Source organism: Ursus arctos, unplaced genomic scaffold, assembly GCF_023065955.2.
Source record: "Ursus arctos isolate Adak ecotype North America unplaced genomic scaffold, UrsArc2.0 scaffold_1, whole genome shotgun sequence".
Classification (NCBI taxonomy): Eukaryota; Metazoa; Chordata; class Mammalia; order Carnivora; family Ursidae; genus Ursus; species Ursus arctos.
This window is the reverse complement of record NW_026622763.1, coordinates 51,154,573-51,172,899: the sequence shown is the minus strand read 5'-3', so window position 1 is coordinate 51,172,899 and position 18,327 is coordinate 51,154,573.

Below are 18,327 nucleotides of genomic sequence, written 5' to 3'. Positions count from 1 at the left end.
TTTATTTGAACCCCTTGGGTGAACTCTGTTTCCTGCTGAGGCCCTAACTGATATAGCTTGGTTGAAGGGATGGGAGATGGAGAGAAGAGGCAGGGTAGAGACTAAAAGCAGGGAATATAGTTGGAAGGCTTTTGGATGGAACCAGAAACAACTTGTGTATGAGCCTATGCATTTGCAGCAGGAATTAAGAAAAATAGACTGGAAAAATATTAAGACTGTGTTAGACTTTCAGAGCAATAAAGCAGGCTACATACCCCAATTGACCTTCCTCCTAAAAATAACTAAAAATGCAGGATAAAATACCTTCCTTCTTGCTTCAATTAGTTGGCAAGAAAGTAAAGAGTACTTAGGACAAGGAAGGTGGGAATCTTCCTAAGGTTCCCTTAGGAACCTTAGGCATATGCCTAACTAGTTAATTTTCATAGCTTGTAGGCAGGAGACCACAGAGACAAAGCCCAAGGCCTACTCTAGACTGCTATTTCAAAAGGAAACCTCCCAATACATCCTTGATGTAAGAAATCCAGCCCCACTCCTGAAGAAATGCCTATCAACTTTGCCACTGATGGGATGGGAATGAGGAGGCAAATTTCTGAGAATGTGTAATCACAGGTGAACCCTCGTGGCTTTTCAGACTGAAATTTCAGTACCTGATTGATTCATTAAAACATGGGCTGAAATTTTTGTTTAAAGTTAACCAGACTTACCATGTACTCAGGTGCCTGGGAGAAGCAAACATGAATCTTTTTGGAGGGGCTCCTCTTATTCCAAGCTTTGAAAAATTCAACACTTTGAAGGGTTCTACATAGATAAATTTCAAAGAAATATGAGCTCAAAAATCACAAAACACACAAAGAAAGAAGACACCAAAAGCAAGAGCCAACCACCCAAAACAACAGATACCAGAATAAGACCCACAAAGACTTCTGATATTAGAATATCAGACACAGGATATAAAATAAATATGGTTAACTATTGTAAAACATAAAAGAACTAAAACAACAGATTTTTAAAAGAACCAACTAGATCATCTGGAAATTAACAATATGCTAACTGAAATAAAAGACTCAAGAGATAAGTTGAACATAGGTAAAAGAGAGCAGTTCTACCCTTACACCCAATCTTGGACCCTGTACTTTGGAGTCTGCTGGGCCTTCATCCAGCTCCAAGGAATCTGAATGGCTAAGGATATGGCCAGTCAAATGAGAGCTACATGCCCCCTTACAGATCATACTTCTGACACCAGGGACCCTGAAATTTCCACCTCAAATAGTCCCAAGTCTGCTTCCGGTTCCTCATGCCGACCTCTTCTCCAGGTCTCTCCTCCTGAGGGTAGCCTGCACTCTCAGGGGGTGGCCAAGAAATGGCTCTCATGGGGCTATGATGGGACTTGGATTTGTAGGTTGGCTACCTAAGTGTGTACATTCAATGGCCGTTGCAATATGGAATGGAGCTGAGGATAAAAGAAAGGGGTTTGGAGTTAGCAGTTAGGAGTCAGCATTCCCTGTACCACCATATTATAGGGCAGAGCTCTAGGTATCCAAGAATTTTAAATTCAAACCTGATTTTGTCAAGATAGGAGGAGGGAATATATTTTATTTAATTTTTTGTTAGTTTGATTTCTGACTTTTAAATGTGTCTCTATAGTATGTGGCCTTTCATTTGTACTTTTTTCCAGGGTCTTAGAAATATTAGGGGTAGATCAAGAAGAGAAAATGTTTGTATTGGAAGGTAGTACTAAAGAAATTATCCAGAATGCAGTATAGAGAGACAAAAAGGTAATATGGAAGGAAGATTAGAAACATGGAGGATAGGAAGAGAAGGTTTAACAAGCATCTAATGAAGTTCTAGAAGGGAAGGGGAGAGAGAAGAGAGCAGAGGCAATATCCAAAAAGGCACTTTTTCACAACTGGCAAAAATCACTAATCCACAGATTGAAGAATTCCAATTAGTTGCAAATGGGATAAATGAAATCTAAAACTTGACACTGCAGAATGAAACTGTAGAAAAGAAAGGAAAACAAAATAAAACAACAACAACAACAAAAGCCAAACCTGAAAATAACCCAAATGTTCATCAACTGGTGAATGGATAAAATTGTAATATGCCCACACAATGGAAAACTACTCAACAACAGAGAAGAAGGAACTACTCGTATGTGTAATGGCATGAATGAATCTTGAAAACATCATGCTAAGTCAAAGCCAGACAGAAATGACTACATACTGTATGACTGCATTTCTGTGAAATCCTAGACAAGGCAGAACTATGACAAAAGCAAATCAGTGGTTGCCTAGGGCTGGAATAGAGAGTGACTCACTGTCAAGGGGGAATAAGGGAACTTTTCAGAGAGATGGAAATGTTTTGGTCACTGTGGCTTTGTAGTAAGTTTTGCAATCAGAAAGTGTATGACCTCCAGTTTTGTCCTTCTTCTTCAGGATTGTTTTGGCTATTTGGAGTACCTTGAAATTCCATATGAATTTTAGGATGAATATTTCTATTTCCGTTAAAAAGGCCATTAAGATTTTGGTGGAGAGTGTATTAAATCTGTAGATCTGTTTGGGGAAGATTGCCATCTTAACAATAGTAAATCTTCCAATCTATAATCACAGAATATCTTTCCATTTATTTAGTCCTTTGATTTCCTTCAGCAATATTTTGTTTTGTTTTGTTTTCAGTTTACAAGTCTTGCCCTCCTTGGTTAAATTTTACCTAAGCATTTACTTTTTTAAATGCTATTATAAATGTAATTGGTTCCTTAATTTCCTTTTGGGAATGTTCATTGCTAGTGTAAAAAAATACAACTGAGTTTTGTGTTAATCTTGTATCCTGCAATGTTGCTGATTTATTTGCTCTAACAGCTTTTTTGGTAGATTCTTTAGGATTTTCTACCTATAAGATTATGTTGCCTATAAACAGAAATAGCTTTACTTCTTCCTTTTCCTTTTGGATCCCTTTATTTCTTTTCCTTGCCTAATTCTCCGGCTAGAACTTCCAGTACAATGTTGAATAAAAGAAAAAGTGAAAAAGAACACCCTTGCCTTATTCCTGATCTCAGGGGAAAAACTTTCAGTCTTGAAACTATTGCTTTTTAAAAAGGTCAGAATACCTCTTCGTTTCATTAGAAGAGTAGCCAAGATTATTCTGTGGAGTCTGGTTTCTCTAAGACCATGGGCAAACCCCACTATTATTTGATCCTACTCGCCCAGGGAACTACATTAGCTGAAGACTCCTGCTTTCAGGCAGGGAACTGAAAGTGGTGTGGGAAATATCCAGATATTGTTTGGAATTTCCATCCACTTAATTGGGAGTAAAGGATATATAAAATCCTTTAGCTAATTTCTGTCTCTTAGTGTCCTACACTTTCTATCTCATTGTGATTAAAGAATTACTGGCCAAACAAGGATGCTTACCTGTTTTTCAAATCCTAAAATCTGATTAAATAAATAAGGGTATAGCCATAGAATGTGGTACTATGAAACCTTTGAAATTAGCATGGTTGTTCTCTATGTGCTTACGGCATATGACTTCCAATATAATTTATAATTGGAAAAAGTAAAGTACAGGATAGTTTGCTTAGAATTATTCCATGTGTGTAAAAAAGAAGAAACATATCCATGTGTGTCCTATTTTTACAAAGATGCACAAGAAGTGATTTAAGAATGAGTGTTTCTAGAGAAGAGGGTTAGTTGTATTGGGATCTAGGGTAAAACAAAGACTTTCTCCCGTGGCCTATTTAATTTTTTTAAATATGCTAATGTGTAAACAAACAAAAAAAAGCACCAAAAAAAATCCCACATGTGTTTTTTGTTTTATTTCATTTTAACACTTAAAAAAAAACCTCATTATCAGCATTGATTAGAAAGACTGTAATGGTGGGGCGCCTGGGTGGCACAGTGGTTAGGCGTCTGCCTTCGGCTCAGGGCATGATCCCGGCATTATGGGATCGAGCCCCACATCAGGCTCCTCCGCTATGAGCCTGCTTCTTCCTCTCCCACTCCCCCTGCTTGTGTTCCCTCTCTCGCTAGCTGTCTCTCTCTCTGTCAAATAAATAAATAAAATCTTTAAAAAAAAAAAAAAGACTGTAATGGCTAAGAAAAGTCACTAGTCCAGATACTAGTTCAAACCACTATGTCACTCCTACTTAAGTTGGCTAAGGAGGAGTCATAGTTAGCATTAGTACTGAAGGTGTTATTTGTTTTGGGGGAATGGTTGGGGGGATCTGCATTTTAAACTTCACAAAATAGTTTGTAAAAGAGGGTAGAAATAGAGGAAACATGAATTTGTTGAACACATTCATATCCAGAATTGCACTTGAACTCAATATGCCCACTTATGGAAAATTTTGTAAAAGTAACATTGAACGTATTACAGGGTTTCATTTATATGAAATTTTAAAGCAGGCAAAACTCATCTAATGCTATAAATCAGAATAGCAGCTATTAAGATTTGGGGGTACTGACTGGAAAGGGGCATGGGAGGTTTGTGGGGTCCTGGTAATTACATATCTTGGTTTGGGTATAGGTTACATAAATTTATATAATCTATACAAAATTTATTGTACAATTGTGCATATTAAAAGTGTGTAAATTTTATGTATTTATATAATCTGTAAAAAATTCTATCCTTATGAAGGGTCTTCTTTACTGGATATATGTTATATTTAATTTAAAAAATTAAGAAAGAAGTAACATATTGAACTGTGGCACTTAAATCAACCAACAGACATATAAACCATCAGAAAGATACAACACCCAAATCAGGAGAGGAAGAAATTTGCAAGGAATAGAAATGTGTTATACTACTAAGTGATCCAGGCATCTCAAAATATTATAGGGACTTCAATAAGTCTTTCCCAGGCAGTCTACTATAGCATTTAGAAATGTTTGTTGACAACGTTGTGATATGCATTTTCATCAAAGTTTATGATGAAATTATGTTGCAAAAAAGAAAATTGTAGGTGCATTAGCAATGCATGAAGCTTTCTGGTAATAAAATGTCACTTGTTTGGTTATAACTTTGCTAAAATGAGACATACTAAAATTTAAGATATACATTCCTATGGCCTTTTTACCAGGCAAAGAACATGCAGCATTTCTCAGGACGTTTTCATAAATACTGTATCTCTCCTATTTTTCTACATGTTAATCTGCTAATATTTCACTTTGATTGTCCAAGTTCATGAGGTTTCTACCATCCTGCCTCTGTGACCTTACAATGTTCATCTTTTGTATGTTAACAGCTCCTTCCAAAGTCATTTGTGTGTTTTAAATTTTCCAGATACTTCCTTCACCTTCGAGAAATGTATTTGACCATGTCTTTCAGACATTGGCACAACTACCTATTTTCTTCCAACTTTGGGAACTATCTTAACTTTCCCATTTCCTCTCATGCCTAAATGAAGTTCTTTAAGAAACTATCTTCACTCAGGGGAGTGTTCATGAGCTGGTCAGCAAATCTCTCATAATTTAACAGCATTACTTTTCTATCATCCTTATTATTGTTCTAGTCTGTATTTTTCCCTTTGGAGTGTTTGCTGCATTGTTAACTTAATATAGGTTTTTTTTTCATTATTTCCTCTACTTGTCTTGATGCACATATTTTCTTTCTTAGTGTCAAAATAAGGTGATGGTAAATTATGAGTCCCTTCTGAGCTGAGGATACTTTTGTAATCTGGTAACCTTTGGCAGGAAGCACATATCCTAGTGAATGATGGAGCACTTAAGAGTGATTCACCACTGAGCATTACAGAAAATAGGCTGAGGGTTCAAAAATTCAAGGCAAGTTCCTTCTCCTCAGCGTGGTGTATATACCGTGCTCTCACTTTTCTACCCCCTATTATGTGGTTAAGAGAGAGGAGATAATGATGGCTTCTTAAAGTTATCTATAATGCACTCAAAACTCTGTTAGGTGTAATGGTTTTAAAAGGTAGAATGAAAACACAGCTAGAAGATCAACACAAAAGGAATCATTTTCTGATAGAGAAAGCAAGGCTTGCATGCCTCCTGATGCACACATGCACCTCCCATTAACTGTAATGGGAATTATGAGTGCCCCATTATATACCCCCCTAAGTGTGGTAGGGAGATACTTTCATCCCCAGAATTTCTTGTATTGATTTGGTTTCTTGTGGTAGAATCAATCTTGTATTACTGTTTTAAATTTACTATTGGGTATTCAATAGGTAGTCTTTGAATGTAAGGGTGGAAAACAATGCACTGATTGGCAGGCTAAACATCGTTAAACAACCATAAACTCTATGTGAAGTTCAAATCCGATCCAGATTGATTAATGTTCAGGTTAGAAGCCTTGACCTGTAATATTCCTCTTTGAATAAATATTTATTCAACATTTGACCTTACTGACTTTAGGCAAATTTCAGCATGGTTATGACTTTCTACAATAACATGGAAATGAGCTTCTAATTATACAGAACTGTTGATTAACAACATGTACAGATTTGCATAATGGGAAAAGAATTTTGGTTTGTTCAGTGATCTTTCCAGAAATCTTGATCACTGACAGAGGCTTAGCTTTTAAAATGTTGTCTGTGTGGGGATGCCTGGATGGCTCAGTTGTCTGAGCATCTGATTCTTGATTTCGGCTCAGGTCATGATCTCAGGGTTGTGAGATCGAGCCCTATGTCGGGCTCTGCACTGAGTATGGAGCCTACTTAGGATTCTTTCTCTCCCTTTCCTTCTGCTTCTCCCCCAACTCGTGCACATGCACTCTCTTTCTCTCTCAAAAAATAAATTAAAATGTCTCTGCGTACGTATAAATATTATATGTAATAAATAAATATGCATATGTTTACACACTAGGAAATATTTATGCAATGTAACACTATCTCCTGAGCTCTCCGGCCATTATTCCAACACTCCACTGGACATCTTCTGGAGATCCTACTGGCACTTCAAATTCAACATGTCCAAAGCTGACCTGTCATTGTTCCCAGCAAGCCTGCTAACTCCCCTGTGCCCAGTCTCACTGAATGAAACCATCATTCCTTCAGTCATCTAAGCACAATCCCGCAAAATCATCCCTTTCAGATTTCATATTTTATCATTTCATTCCATTTCCTAAATATTTTCTGGAGGCAACAGAAAGATATCTGTGAGGCTGAGTGATCAGGCTGCAGCAAGCATGACTAGCTAGCATCAGATGCAGGCAGACAGTCTTCATGAAAGACATGCAGCAGCAGGAAAAAAGAATCCAGCCACAGAGCCACAGCGCAAAGTCCAGCCAAGCCCCAGGACCAGAGAACTACCAGAGTAGGGAGAAAATTCAGTAGTGGTGAAGGAAGCCGGGGTGGAAACATAAGATGAGGGATATGTTCCTAGAACTGGGATGGCAGGCAGGGACTTGGTCACACATGACCTAAAAAAGTTTGCTAGAAGATATAAGGCGAGAACTGGATCAGCAGTAAGGGTGACTTTAGGCAGAGCCAAAGAGATATGGTCCCCCAGTCCTTATATTTCCCTGACCCTGGAGCCAAATTAATCTTAGAGACTAGAATAGAAATGAAGGAGCAAGTGGAGTTAGATGATCCCAACTCAGCTTCTAGGACTTTGGGGCCAGAGAGGTTATCACATCAGCTGTCACTGGGTGCCATCTGTAACTCTCACTAATAGCCCCCGCACCATTTTAACTTTACTGCCTACAAAGATTTTCTCTGAACAATTGCACAATTTAAAAAGAACAGTATTTGTGTCATCAGTTAGTCTGCTTTCAGGTATATTCTAGACTCAAGTTACCTGAATGAAGACAGTGAATTGCAGGGGCGCAGGGCCCTACCTTGCTTGGTGCGGTTGTGTCCCCAGCCCTAAGAACAATGTCTAGCCTATGATGGGCTCTCAAGAAATAGTCATTGAATTTTGGATGGATTACAATTAATTATAGTAATACTTCTACTTTGGACCTTACAGATTTACAATTCTAATAGATCAGATGTCACAAACTGGAATCTTGCTTTTCTCATTGTAACAAAGTAAACAAGGAAGATTAGGAGTGACACTTGGTACATTGTTTTCAAGCAGCTGTGTAGCAAAACATTTGGATTAAAATCAATGAATGTACTACTTATAAATTGTTTTGTGATATTCAGGGAACTCATGGAAATCAGAGAAAAATTACTAGTATACTCAAATAAATAGGCAAGGAAAAAGATAGTTTGCAATAGACTACCTACGAATGGCTAATATGTGTGAAAACGATCAATTCCTAGTAGTGACGATATGCAAATTTAAATAAGGAAGTATAACTTTGTAGCTATCATGTTAGAAACTATTTAAGACCTCTAGGCCTCAACAGATGGACAGATATTCTTACCTGCTTTCAATAAGTGTACACGCTGTTGCAGCTTTTAGGAAAATAATTTTCAGTGCTTGAAAAATGTTTGCATCATTAACAGTTTGTTCAATACCTGAAAGTCCAGCCTACAAAAATAATTTTAAAAAGAATATTTACAAACATTTTTCATGACCTTTAAACATAATTGTGAACAATTAATTAGAAGCAATGTGGACGTCCAACTACAGAGAATAACTGGAGTCAACTGTGGCATAAACAACATGGTGGAAACACTGACCACTGCTGAAATCATGTTTTGGCAGAGTTTGATGATGTGAGAAAACCCCTGTTACAATGGCAAGTGAAAAATATAAGAATATAAGTTTACCTATAAAGTATGACTTCAACTACTTGTCAACAATTATACAGAGGGGAAAAACTAGGGGAAAATTAGCCAATATGACAACAGTGAATGGCTCTGGGTGGTGAGACAGGAGGACCTAGAGGAGGAGTTGGCAAAGAAGAGTTAGATGGTCCTAGAGAGAAAGGTGTTCAGATGGTCATGGATATAAAAACCCCTCAGAAAGATCCAAACGTTCTCAGAAAGCATGATATCCACATAACAGACGGAGGAAATGTGACATTGAAGAATATGGCATCTTCAGCAACTTTTGGACAGTTAAGGCTGAGAAAGGCTTGCCTTGTGGGAAGAACTTGATGCTGAACCAGTGTTTGTCAAACTGTGTTCCACAGAATCCCTGAATTCTGTATGAGTATTTTTAGAAAGGCCATGAGCCTCTGATTCAAATTTCTTCAGTGTCTACATTGCCATAAAGACTGCAATTAACCCCATTAACCCTAGTTTCAAAAGTCTGTGTTTATCAAAAGCGTGCTGTTTGATTAACTTATATAAGAAGTAAATGTTAAATGTTATAAAGCTGAATGTGTGAAATAAATCCATGCTGAGAAAATGCTGGTCTTACTTATCTTACATATTGGGGTTAATGACAATTTTGTTAGCAAAAAAAAAAAGGTTCTGCTGTTTAAAAACAAAAGTGGAAACTGCTGCCATCTTGGGTCCCCAGGGCTCTGGTCCACAGTCCACCTCTTGCAGCTGTGCACTGTGCAAAAGTGGTGGAAGTTGAGTCAGGGTCCACATTACGAATGCTAATGAGTCTAGGTGTTACCTCAGTGGCAATAGAGAATCACTAATGCATTTTTAACCTGAGGTGTTACATGTTCTAATTTATATATATATATTTTTTAAGATTTTATTTATTTGACAGAGAGGGAGAGACAGCCAGGGAGAGAGGAAACACAAGTGGGGGAGTGGGAGAGGAAGAAGCAGGCTCCCAGCAGAGCAGGGAGCCCGATGCAGGGCTCGATCCTAGGACCCTGGAATCACGCCCTGAGCCGAAGGCAGATGCTTAACGACTGAGCCACCCAGGCGCCCCTCTAATTTATATTTTAAAACAGATTTTTGGTAACCAACTTACCTATTTCATAGGGTTTCAGGGTGAAATAAGGAAAGAAAAAAGAAACAGACGACAAATATTTAGAAAAGTGACTATCACATAGTAAGTGTCCAACAATGTTTATGTTTATGATTATTACCGTTACTACTACAGTAATCCAGGGAATATAGGGATAGAGGGACTATGCGTGTAGGGAGAATCTTTCTCTACCTATACTTCCAACAGACAATTTGAGATTTAGAAACCTTTGGAGTAGTAATTCTTAAACTTTTCTAACTCATTAGAAAAGTGGATGGAAAATGCAATCTCTCCTTGAATAAATTCACCTAGACACAAAATACTGCACACAATTTTGTAAATGGGAAAAGGACCCTTAAAAGCCCATTTAGTGTAAGCTCTAGACTTCCTGGGGTGGTGGGACAGGGAGGGAGCTGCAGCTACTGTAGACAGTGCCTGCAGGGCACTGCACCAAATGGGGCGATAGAACACATACACATGTAAAAGAGATTTTAAAATAGCCACTAGCCTCATACAGCCAACATTCACCAAGGAAAAATGTGTGTCGTGTCCAGACCTATGTTGAACATTATGGAAAATGCAAAAATTTGTAAGACAAGACCCTAGAGGACAAGTCTCAGATTCTGTGGTGAAGTACTAGCCCATGCTCAAAATCCAGAGGCACAGGGCCAGGAGCCAGCTTGTTGGAAGTGACGCCTGGGTGGCTACACTCATTACTCTAAAGCTAATGTTGAATGAGAAACATGTTTACTGTTTACTGAGCTGCTGCAGTTGATAAAAGCACCAAGTAAGGCACCATTAAGGGACTCAACAGTGTAATGGTGGGGAAGACATTCCTAAAAGGTATAATGACACAGATGGAAAGTCATTAGTCACTAATGCCACTTCTGGATTTCAATTATGAAGTTCTGTCTAAGAAAACACTTTGGGGGGGGGCGCCTGGGTGGCTCAGTCGGTTAAGCATCTGCCTTCGGCTCAGGTCATGATTCCGGGGTCCTGGGATCAAGCCACACGTTGGGCCCCCCTCTCTCTCTCTATCTCTCTCTCTCTGTCAAATAAATAAATAAAATCTTTAAAAAGGAGAGAGAGAGAGAAAGTAAATACTTGCCATATACTAGCATATAAGATTATATCTGATTTGTTACAGAGATGAAGATATACCTTTTAAAAGGTATTTTTAAAAATCTCTCTATTTTCAGGTAAGAGAAGTGGCTGATTATGAGCAGAAACTGCTGAGTAAAAATCCATAGCATGCTAACATGCCAATTAGGTCAACATTACCACCAAATTAAAAAAATTAATGGAAATGCAAAATTGTACATGGTTTTGTGCTGATTGATAAGACTGGGGCTCTGGCCTAAAGTAATTTGATTAATTCCCAGTGTACTTTGTGGAAACTCCCTCTTCAATGTAAAGCTACATGTAATCTAAAGAAAATTAAGCAGAGAGAGTGAATCTGCCTTCTAAGTATGAATGCATTTACTCATTCGCTCAACAACTATGTACTGAGAGTGCTGTGTGAGGCATGGTCCCGGGTACCAGGAAACAGTGTGAGCAATACAGTCAAGGTCCCTGTACTCCGAAACCAGATAGTCCAAATAAATAATGATCGCCTGTGATAAGTGCTCTGAAGGAACAGACCTGATGCAGATAATAACAGACTGAAGATCTTTTAAGAGAAGGTGGTTAAGGGAAAGCCTCTGAGGGGTTAGTCCAAAGACCTGAATTGTAAAGTGGCCAGCCTTGAAAAGGCAAGCAGGGGAAGAAGGAATGGAATTTTTTGGCTACTAGGCATCTGAACTCCTTTCCTATCTTTAAGGCCTTCCCACTATGTGAGTCTGGGTAAGAAGCAGACTTCTCCAAAGCCCACTCACTCACTTTCCTAGTCAGCCTTGCATTAGGATTTAGGTGCGTGACCCAGGCTTGGACAGAGTTACCCGCCCAAGGCAAAATCAGGAGCCGGTGATACCAAGAAGCAGAGCCAAGAATTTCTTTTCGTGGCAATGTCTATAGTAGTGACGTTCCGTTTCTGGAGCAATGTCTCCAGGATTCCCTTCTGTGAGAGAACAAAGGCAACAGAGTCCTCGTCACACTGGTTCTGGGCATGATGTTGCCTGAAGTTCTGTTTCCAGCTTTGCTTTGTTTTTTTCTTGTTCTCCAAACCTGGTATTTCAGCCTTCCTGGAAATTCCGTGACCCAATCAATATACTCCGAAGCATTTCTCTTAGGTTTAAACCAGCCAGGGTCAATTTCTGGTGATTTCATCTAAGTACCCTGATGGATGGGGGAGGGGGGAGGGGAAGGATGGTAGTACACGGCAGTGCTGAGGAACATCGCAGGTACAGGCATGTGTCAAAACCCTAAAATGGGAGGGCAGATGAGAGAGAGCTTGGAGTGGTCAAGGAACCGAGAAGAAACCGAGGAGGCTGGCATTAGTGAGAAAGGTGGCAAGTGGAGAAGATGGGTGCAGCCAGGGAGCCAGTCAGGAGCCAGAGCAGGCAGGTATCCATAGTAGAAGTCAGAAACACTCTAGCCCCAGCCTCTTCTCAGGGAGATGTGATGAGCTCGCGTGTCCTAATCAGATGGGTCTCTACTGGGCAGCAGGACTCCAAGGTGGGGCTAAAGTGTTTTGGTGGGGTGGCTGCCACTTTGCTGTACAAATTATTCCAGACTGTGCTCTACTCAGAAGGCTAAGCCTAGGCTTGCCATTTCCAACCCAATGACCTCTCTCTGTCTCTGTCTCTCCTTTGAAGTATCGAGACATTCACCTCTAAAGGTATTAATAGTATTAATTTGGTTATATGTTCTTGAGTGTTTGTCATACCACTAGACAGCTAACGCTCTGAGGGCACAGTGGGGGGGGGGGGTGGAATGATGACATGCTTTGGACTAAAATAGATCTGGATTATTATTTTTTTTGGTCCTTTCAATTACAAATTATATGCTCTCAGACAAAATTGCTTCACCTCTCTGAACCACAGTTTTCTTATGTGAAAAATGAGGATGCTAGTACCTAATTGAGATTTACACGCATTGTAAATGACCACACCGTGCCCACAACATAGCAGGCACTCTGTAAATCACATAGTAGGTACTGTAAACATTAGCTCCTTTATTCCTTAGTATTTCAGTGAATTGAATAGTATCTTCTGCAGCTAGGAAAACAATATAAAATCCTTGCTTTTTTATACTTACTTTATTATAAAATGCTAATTTAAAATAGATTACACTGCTTAGTTCAGAATTCAATCTTGAAAATTTCCTTTTTCTTTTTTTAAAGATTTTATTTATTTATTTGACAGAGAGAGAGACAGAGAGAGAGAGAGCACAAGCAGGGGGAGTGGCAGGCAGAGGGAGAGGGAGAAGAAAGCTCCCTGCAGAGCAGGAAGCCCACCAGGGGCTGGACAGGACCCTGGGGTCATGACCTGGGCCCAAGGCAGACGCTCAACCTACTGAGCCACCCAGGCGCCCCGAAAATTTCCTTTTTCTTAAAAATTTCCTTTTTCTGGAAAATTCTCCTAAAGGGTTATTGCCATTCACTCAGTTCACTCCAGCAAAGTTACTAAAAAAAAATCAATATTTTTTCCCCTTCAAATATCCCTAGAGAAATAGTACAGAGTATAATTAAAACATTGTGTCCAAAACCAGAAGGTAGATTTGTTATCCTGAGAAACAGAGGAAGATATTATTCAAGTCTTGATTGCCTTAACCAAAATATTCCGTTATATAATATTTCCTGGCCTTGAGTCTTTTTCATTTTAAGAACTTGAAACTGTATACGCTCTATTGGTTAAACATTAATTGGCCAAATATGTAACTCAGCTATGAAGAGGCTAAAAACTTAAAAACATTACAAAACAAAACCCCTAGAGCTTCCAACCCCATTGCTGGCTGACTTGCTTAAACAATCTAATCTAATGAACTGAGGGTCTTTTAGAATTCTTTTCTTTCCTCCTTGGCCGCTAATCCTTTAATACATTTACTGACCTCTATCTTCTTCTGATTTTTTTTTTTCTTCTGTTTCCTTGGATTTTGGCGTAGTTTCTCTTCTCATGTCTGGAGCGTGTAAAGAAAAAAAGGGGTTGCACTGTCAATGCATGATGCTTCTCTTCAAATGGCATATGAGACAAAGCAGTCAGGATGGAGGATCCATTTTTCTTTCTCCTCTCTTTATTGTAGACCACAAGAACTTGCAACCAGGGTGAGGCCAGACAAGGAAGGTCTTGATTTACATAAGGGAGTTGTTTAATGTCATTTTTGAAAACCCACACTCCTCTTTTAAAAAAACTCCCATATTCTTGGCACTGTAGTAGGGCTCCTGGCACTGAGGGTACCTACCAGCCCTGGCAACTGGCGGCTCCAGTGAAAGCATTATTGCAACTTCCTATGGAGGGAAGGGAGGAAGCTTTTGTTGATGCTAAGGCCAAATGCGAGAAATAATTAACGACTGAAGAATATTTTTCTAGGATAATCAGGCCCTTGTAGTCATTTCTTGGCATGTTTGCCTTGGAATTCTAATCACTAACAACAGTTCAGATTCTCAGAGAAAAGATTATATGTCTGTGAATACCCACAGGCGAGACAACTGGAGATGCTTATTGCAAAGAAAAGCAAAAATATAGCAAGATATATCCATATCCATGGCATGTGAAAGGAATGCATAGGTGAGCATTTCTTTTTTTGCATTGCTTTTGAGGTAGAATTGTTTTAGGAGGATTTAATCAAGGTGACTTTGAAAGTCTTGCCTTATCCTCATGTGAAGGGTTAATCTTGTTTAATAGGGAAGAGTCAATGTTCAATTCTGCTCTTTGGTATAAGTTTGCACCCACATAAGTAATTAATTTCTAGAGCTCCAAGACCAAACTCTACTTAATGAGAGGAAATAAAATTGCAGACTCAACAGATTACTTTAGGGGACCAGAACAATTGTTGTCTTTGTTTAACTGTAGGTTTCAGGTGGCATGCATCAGTGGCTCAGAGAGAATGTGCTTTCATGAAGAGATTTGAATATATTTGTTCACATACGTAAAACTCAACCAGGGGGGCACCTGGGTGGCTCAGTTGGTTAAGCATCTATCTTCGGCTCAGGTCATGACCTCAGGGTCCTGGGATCGAGCCCTGCATTGGGGTCCCTGCTCAGCATGGAGCCTGCTTCTCCCTCTCCTGCTCCCCCTGCTTGTGCTCGCTCTCTCTCGCGCTCTCTGTCAAAAAAATAAATAAAAATAAAAAATAAAATAAAACTCAACCAGGTTAATGTGCATCACGCCAGATACTCTCAGCATACAAACTTCTCCCTGGCACTTCAGTAGGCTGGCTAGTTCAGGCCAGGTGTATGTGTCTTTGTGTCTCTGTGTGTTTAATGGTTCATAGAAATAGATGGAGTTAAGTAATTTGCTTTCAACTGAAAAGGTTGAGGTCCATGCTCAGCCATACTTTAAAAAGTGATTGCTACTTTAAAGGGAATATTCTGCAAAACAATTAAAACAGAGCACGACACCCTAAACTCTATTTAAATTCACATCTGATGTGTATGTAAGCCTCTTATGAAGAGGCAATTGTCTTTCTCTATTTTCCATCTTTCCTTTACAACTATTAAATCGCTGGAATTAACCCACAGAGACGTCAGACTTAAGACATCTTACGTGTGCCTGGCATCTCGTACATGTTCAATGAATGTCACTACATGTCCATGTCTCTGGATTTCCTCTAGGCTTTTATACAAGCTACACAGTTTAATCCTACTTGATGAAAATGCTAACTGTGTGTGTATAGTTATCTTATCTCCTTGTCTTAGTTTCTCAGGGCTGCTGTAACAAATTGCCACAAACTTAGTGGCTTAGAACAAAATAAATTTATTATTTTCCCGTTTCATAGTTCAGGGGTCTGAAATGGATCTCACTGGGTGAAAACGATTGGCAGGGCTGTAGTCCTTTCTGGAGGTGGTAGGGGAGAATCTGTTTTCCTGTCTTTTCCATAATCTAGAGACTACCCGTATCCCTTTGATCACAGCCACCTTCTGCCTTCAAAATTAACAACGGTCAGTCAAACCTTCTCACACTGCGTCATTCTGACACTCTGACTTTTTGCCTCTTACTTCCACATTCAAGGACACTTGTGATTTCATTGAACCCATCTGAAGCATCGTCATCACCATCATCTTCTTCTTTTAAGGCCAGCTGAGGGGCAACCTTAATTCCATCTGCACCTTATCTCCCTTTTGCCAGGTAACAATATATTCACAAACTCCGATAGTTAGGATGTGACCATCTTTGGAAGGCCATTATTGTGACTACCACACCTCTCAGTCAGACTGTAAACTCCTTGTATGTCACATTTTTCTATTTCTCATAGCAACAAGAATAGGTCTAAGTACGACTGTGGTTGATTATTGAACTAACACAGCAAAAGTCTCAAAGGGTGATTGATCTATGGAGTTTTGGTGGTCTTTGATGTTCAGGTATTATGCAAGTTGCATTAAAATTCAAGTATGAAAAATAGGGAGTTAAAAAAGAACAAACGAGTAGTTTACATTGCCTGTACAAGTTTATAATATTTGGAAAAAAAAAGAAGAAAAGAAATTTGGTAACAGCATCTGCAAAAACAAGTGAGTAAGCCAAGAAAGAAGACACAGGGTCTGCGAAACAGAGAAGGCAACATAGGACGGGGGAGAAGGGAATTCTCAACATTTAACTGGCATTTAACACAACCAAACCAGATGGGAGCTGGCCAGTGTGGGACTCCAGTAGGATGTCAGTAAAATAATTTAAATGGATCTCCTAGATTACTTGATATGTCTGAATGAACTGGAAGGATGTTTACACTTCTTTTAGAGAGTCTGGGGATGGATCCCAGAATATTACACAAATGAAAATCTGAGGGAATTATTGCCAGAGAAAACAAATATTGTACCATAAAGAAAATGTATTTATGGTATACCATGTAGCCTGCTGTGAATAATGTTAACAACATGATAATAATGTAAACATTGAATATTGATTGAATGGATATATGTTATAACTACATAGGAAGATGAAGAGGAGATGAAGGAGAGAGATGATGGTAAGAAAAAATTCTCATTTTCCATAGCAGATAGTCAGATAAAATCTAAAACTGAAGAAATAGTAGCCTAAGAACATTACTTAGAAACAAAGACAAATAGGGGCACTGGGTAGCTCAGTCGGTTAAGGGTCTGACTCTTGATTTCGGCTCGGGTCATGATCTCTGGGTCATGAGATTGAGCCCCGCATTGGTCTCTGCTCTGAGTGTGAAGCCTGCTTAGGATTCTCTCTCTCCCTCTCCCTCTGCCCCTCCCCAGCTCACGTGTATATGCACTATTTCTTTCTCAAACAAAGCAAAAACAAAAAAGAGAGATAAACAGGTAAAAGAGCAGATGTTATTGGTGGGGAAATTGGTGGGGAAAGAAAGCCCTTCTACTATTATTTGACTGTTTAAATGACATATGTACATTAATTAAAAATTAAAACAAAAATCTGTCCACATCTTGAAAAAAATAATAAATGCAGGCATAATTTACAAAAGCAAAATCTCTATACATGTTATTCTCTCTCTCTCTCTCTCTCTCACCTATGGCAAGTAGTAGTCCACAGGAACTTTCATTCTAACCAAAGTGATATTTCTTTTATTCCTTGAATCTAAAAGTTGAAAGACTTTAGTATGATTTAGCCAATTAACAAAGCAAAGAGATAGGCTGATAAAGGTCCTGGTGGTGTCTGTACAGAGTGATCAGGAAGAACTGGACCAGCATGGCAGGATATTTCAGACAGAATTTAACAGAGATGAAGATGGTATAGATAAGGAAAAAGTCCTGCTTATGTTTCTGTCAAACAGAACTATTTACAGTTGCCTAAGCATGCCGTGTTTTCTTTCTAGTCTTTTCTTCATATGCATTTGTGAACCAACCATAGCTAGTCTCATCACTGCTGTTATCTTGCATATCAGAAGATGCTGAGGCACCTATGCTTGTATTATTAACCCTTTTACCTATGTGTGGGGGACTGTCTATGCTTACTTCATGGGGTTTTTAATAATTCTCAGAGGGGCGCCTGGGTGGCTCAGTCGTTAAGCGTCTGCCTTCAGCTCAGGGCATGATCCTGGTGTTGTGGGATCGAGCCCCACATCAGGCTCCTCCGCTGCGAGCCTGCTTCTTTCTCTCCCACTCCCCCTGCTTGTGTTCCCTCTCTCACTGGCTGTCTTTCTCTCTGTCAGATAAATAAATAAAATCTTTTAAAAAAATAATAATTCTCAATGATGTATTCGGAGGAGATAATTCAGTTCCATTCAGCTTTAGCAAAACCTCTTCCCTCCTTTCTGCTGTCTTATTTTTTTCCTCTCCCCACCTTCCAGTCTAATTATGATAAGCACTGGTTGGCCAACAATTTAAGTGGCAGTGAAACAAGATTTTGGAAATTAGAACTGTCTCAGGAATCTAGTAAATACGGTTATCCCAGGTTCTTGATCGTGTGAATTTTTTCTTAGGTACAAAGGTTGTTGGGCAAGATATTAGATTTACAGGTTAGTTTTCTTCTCC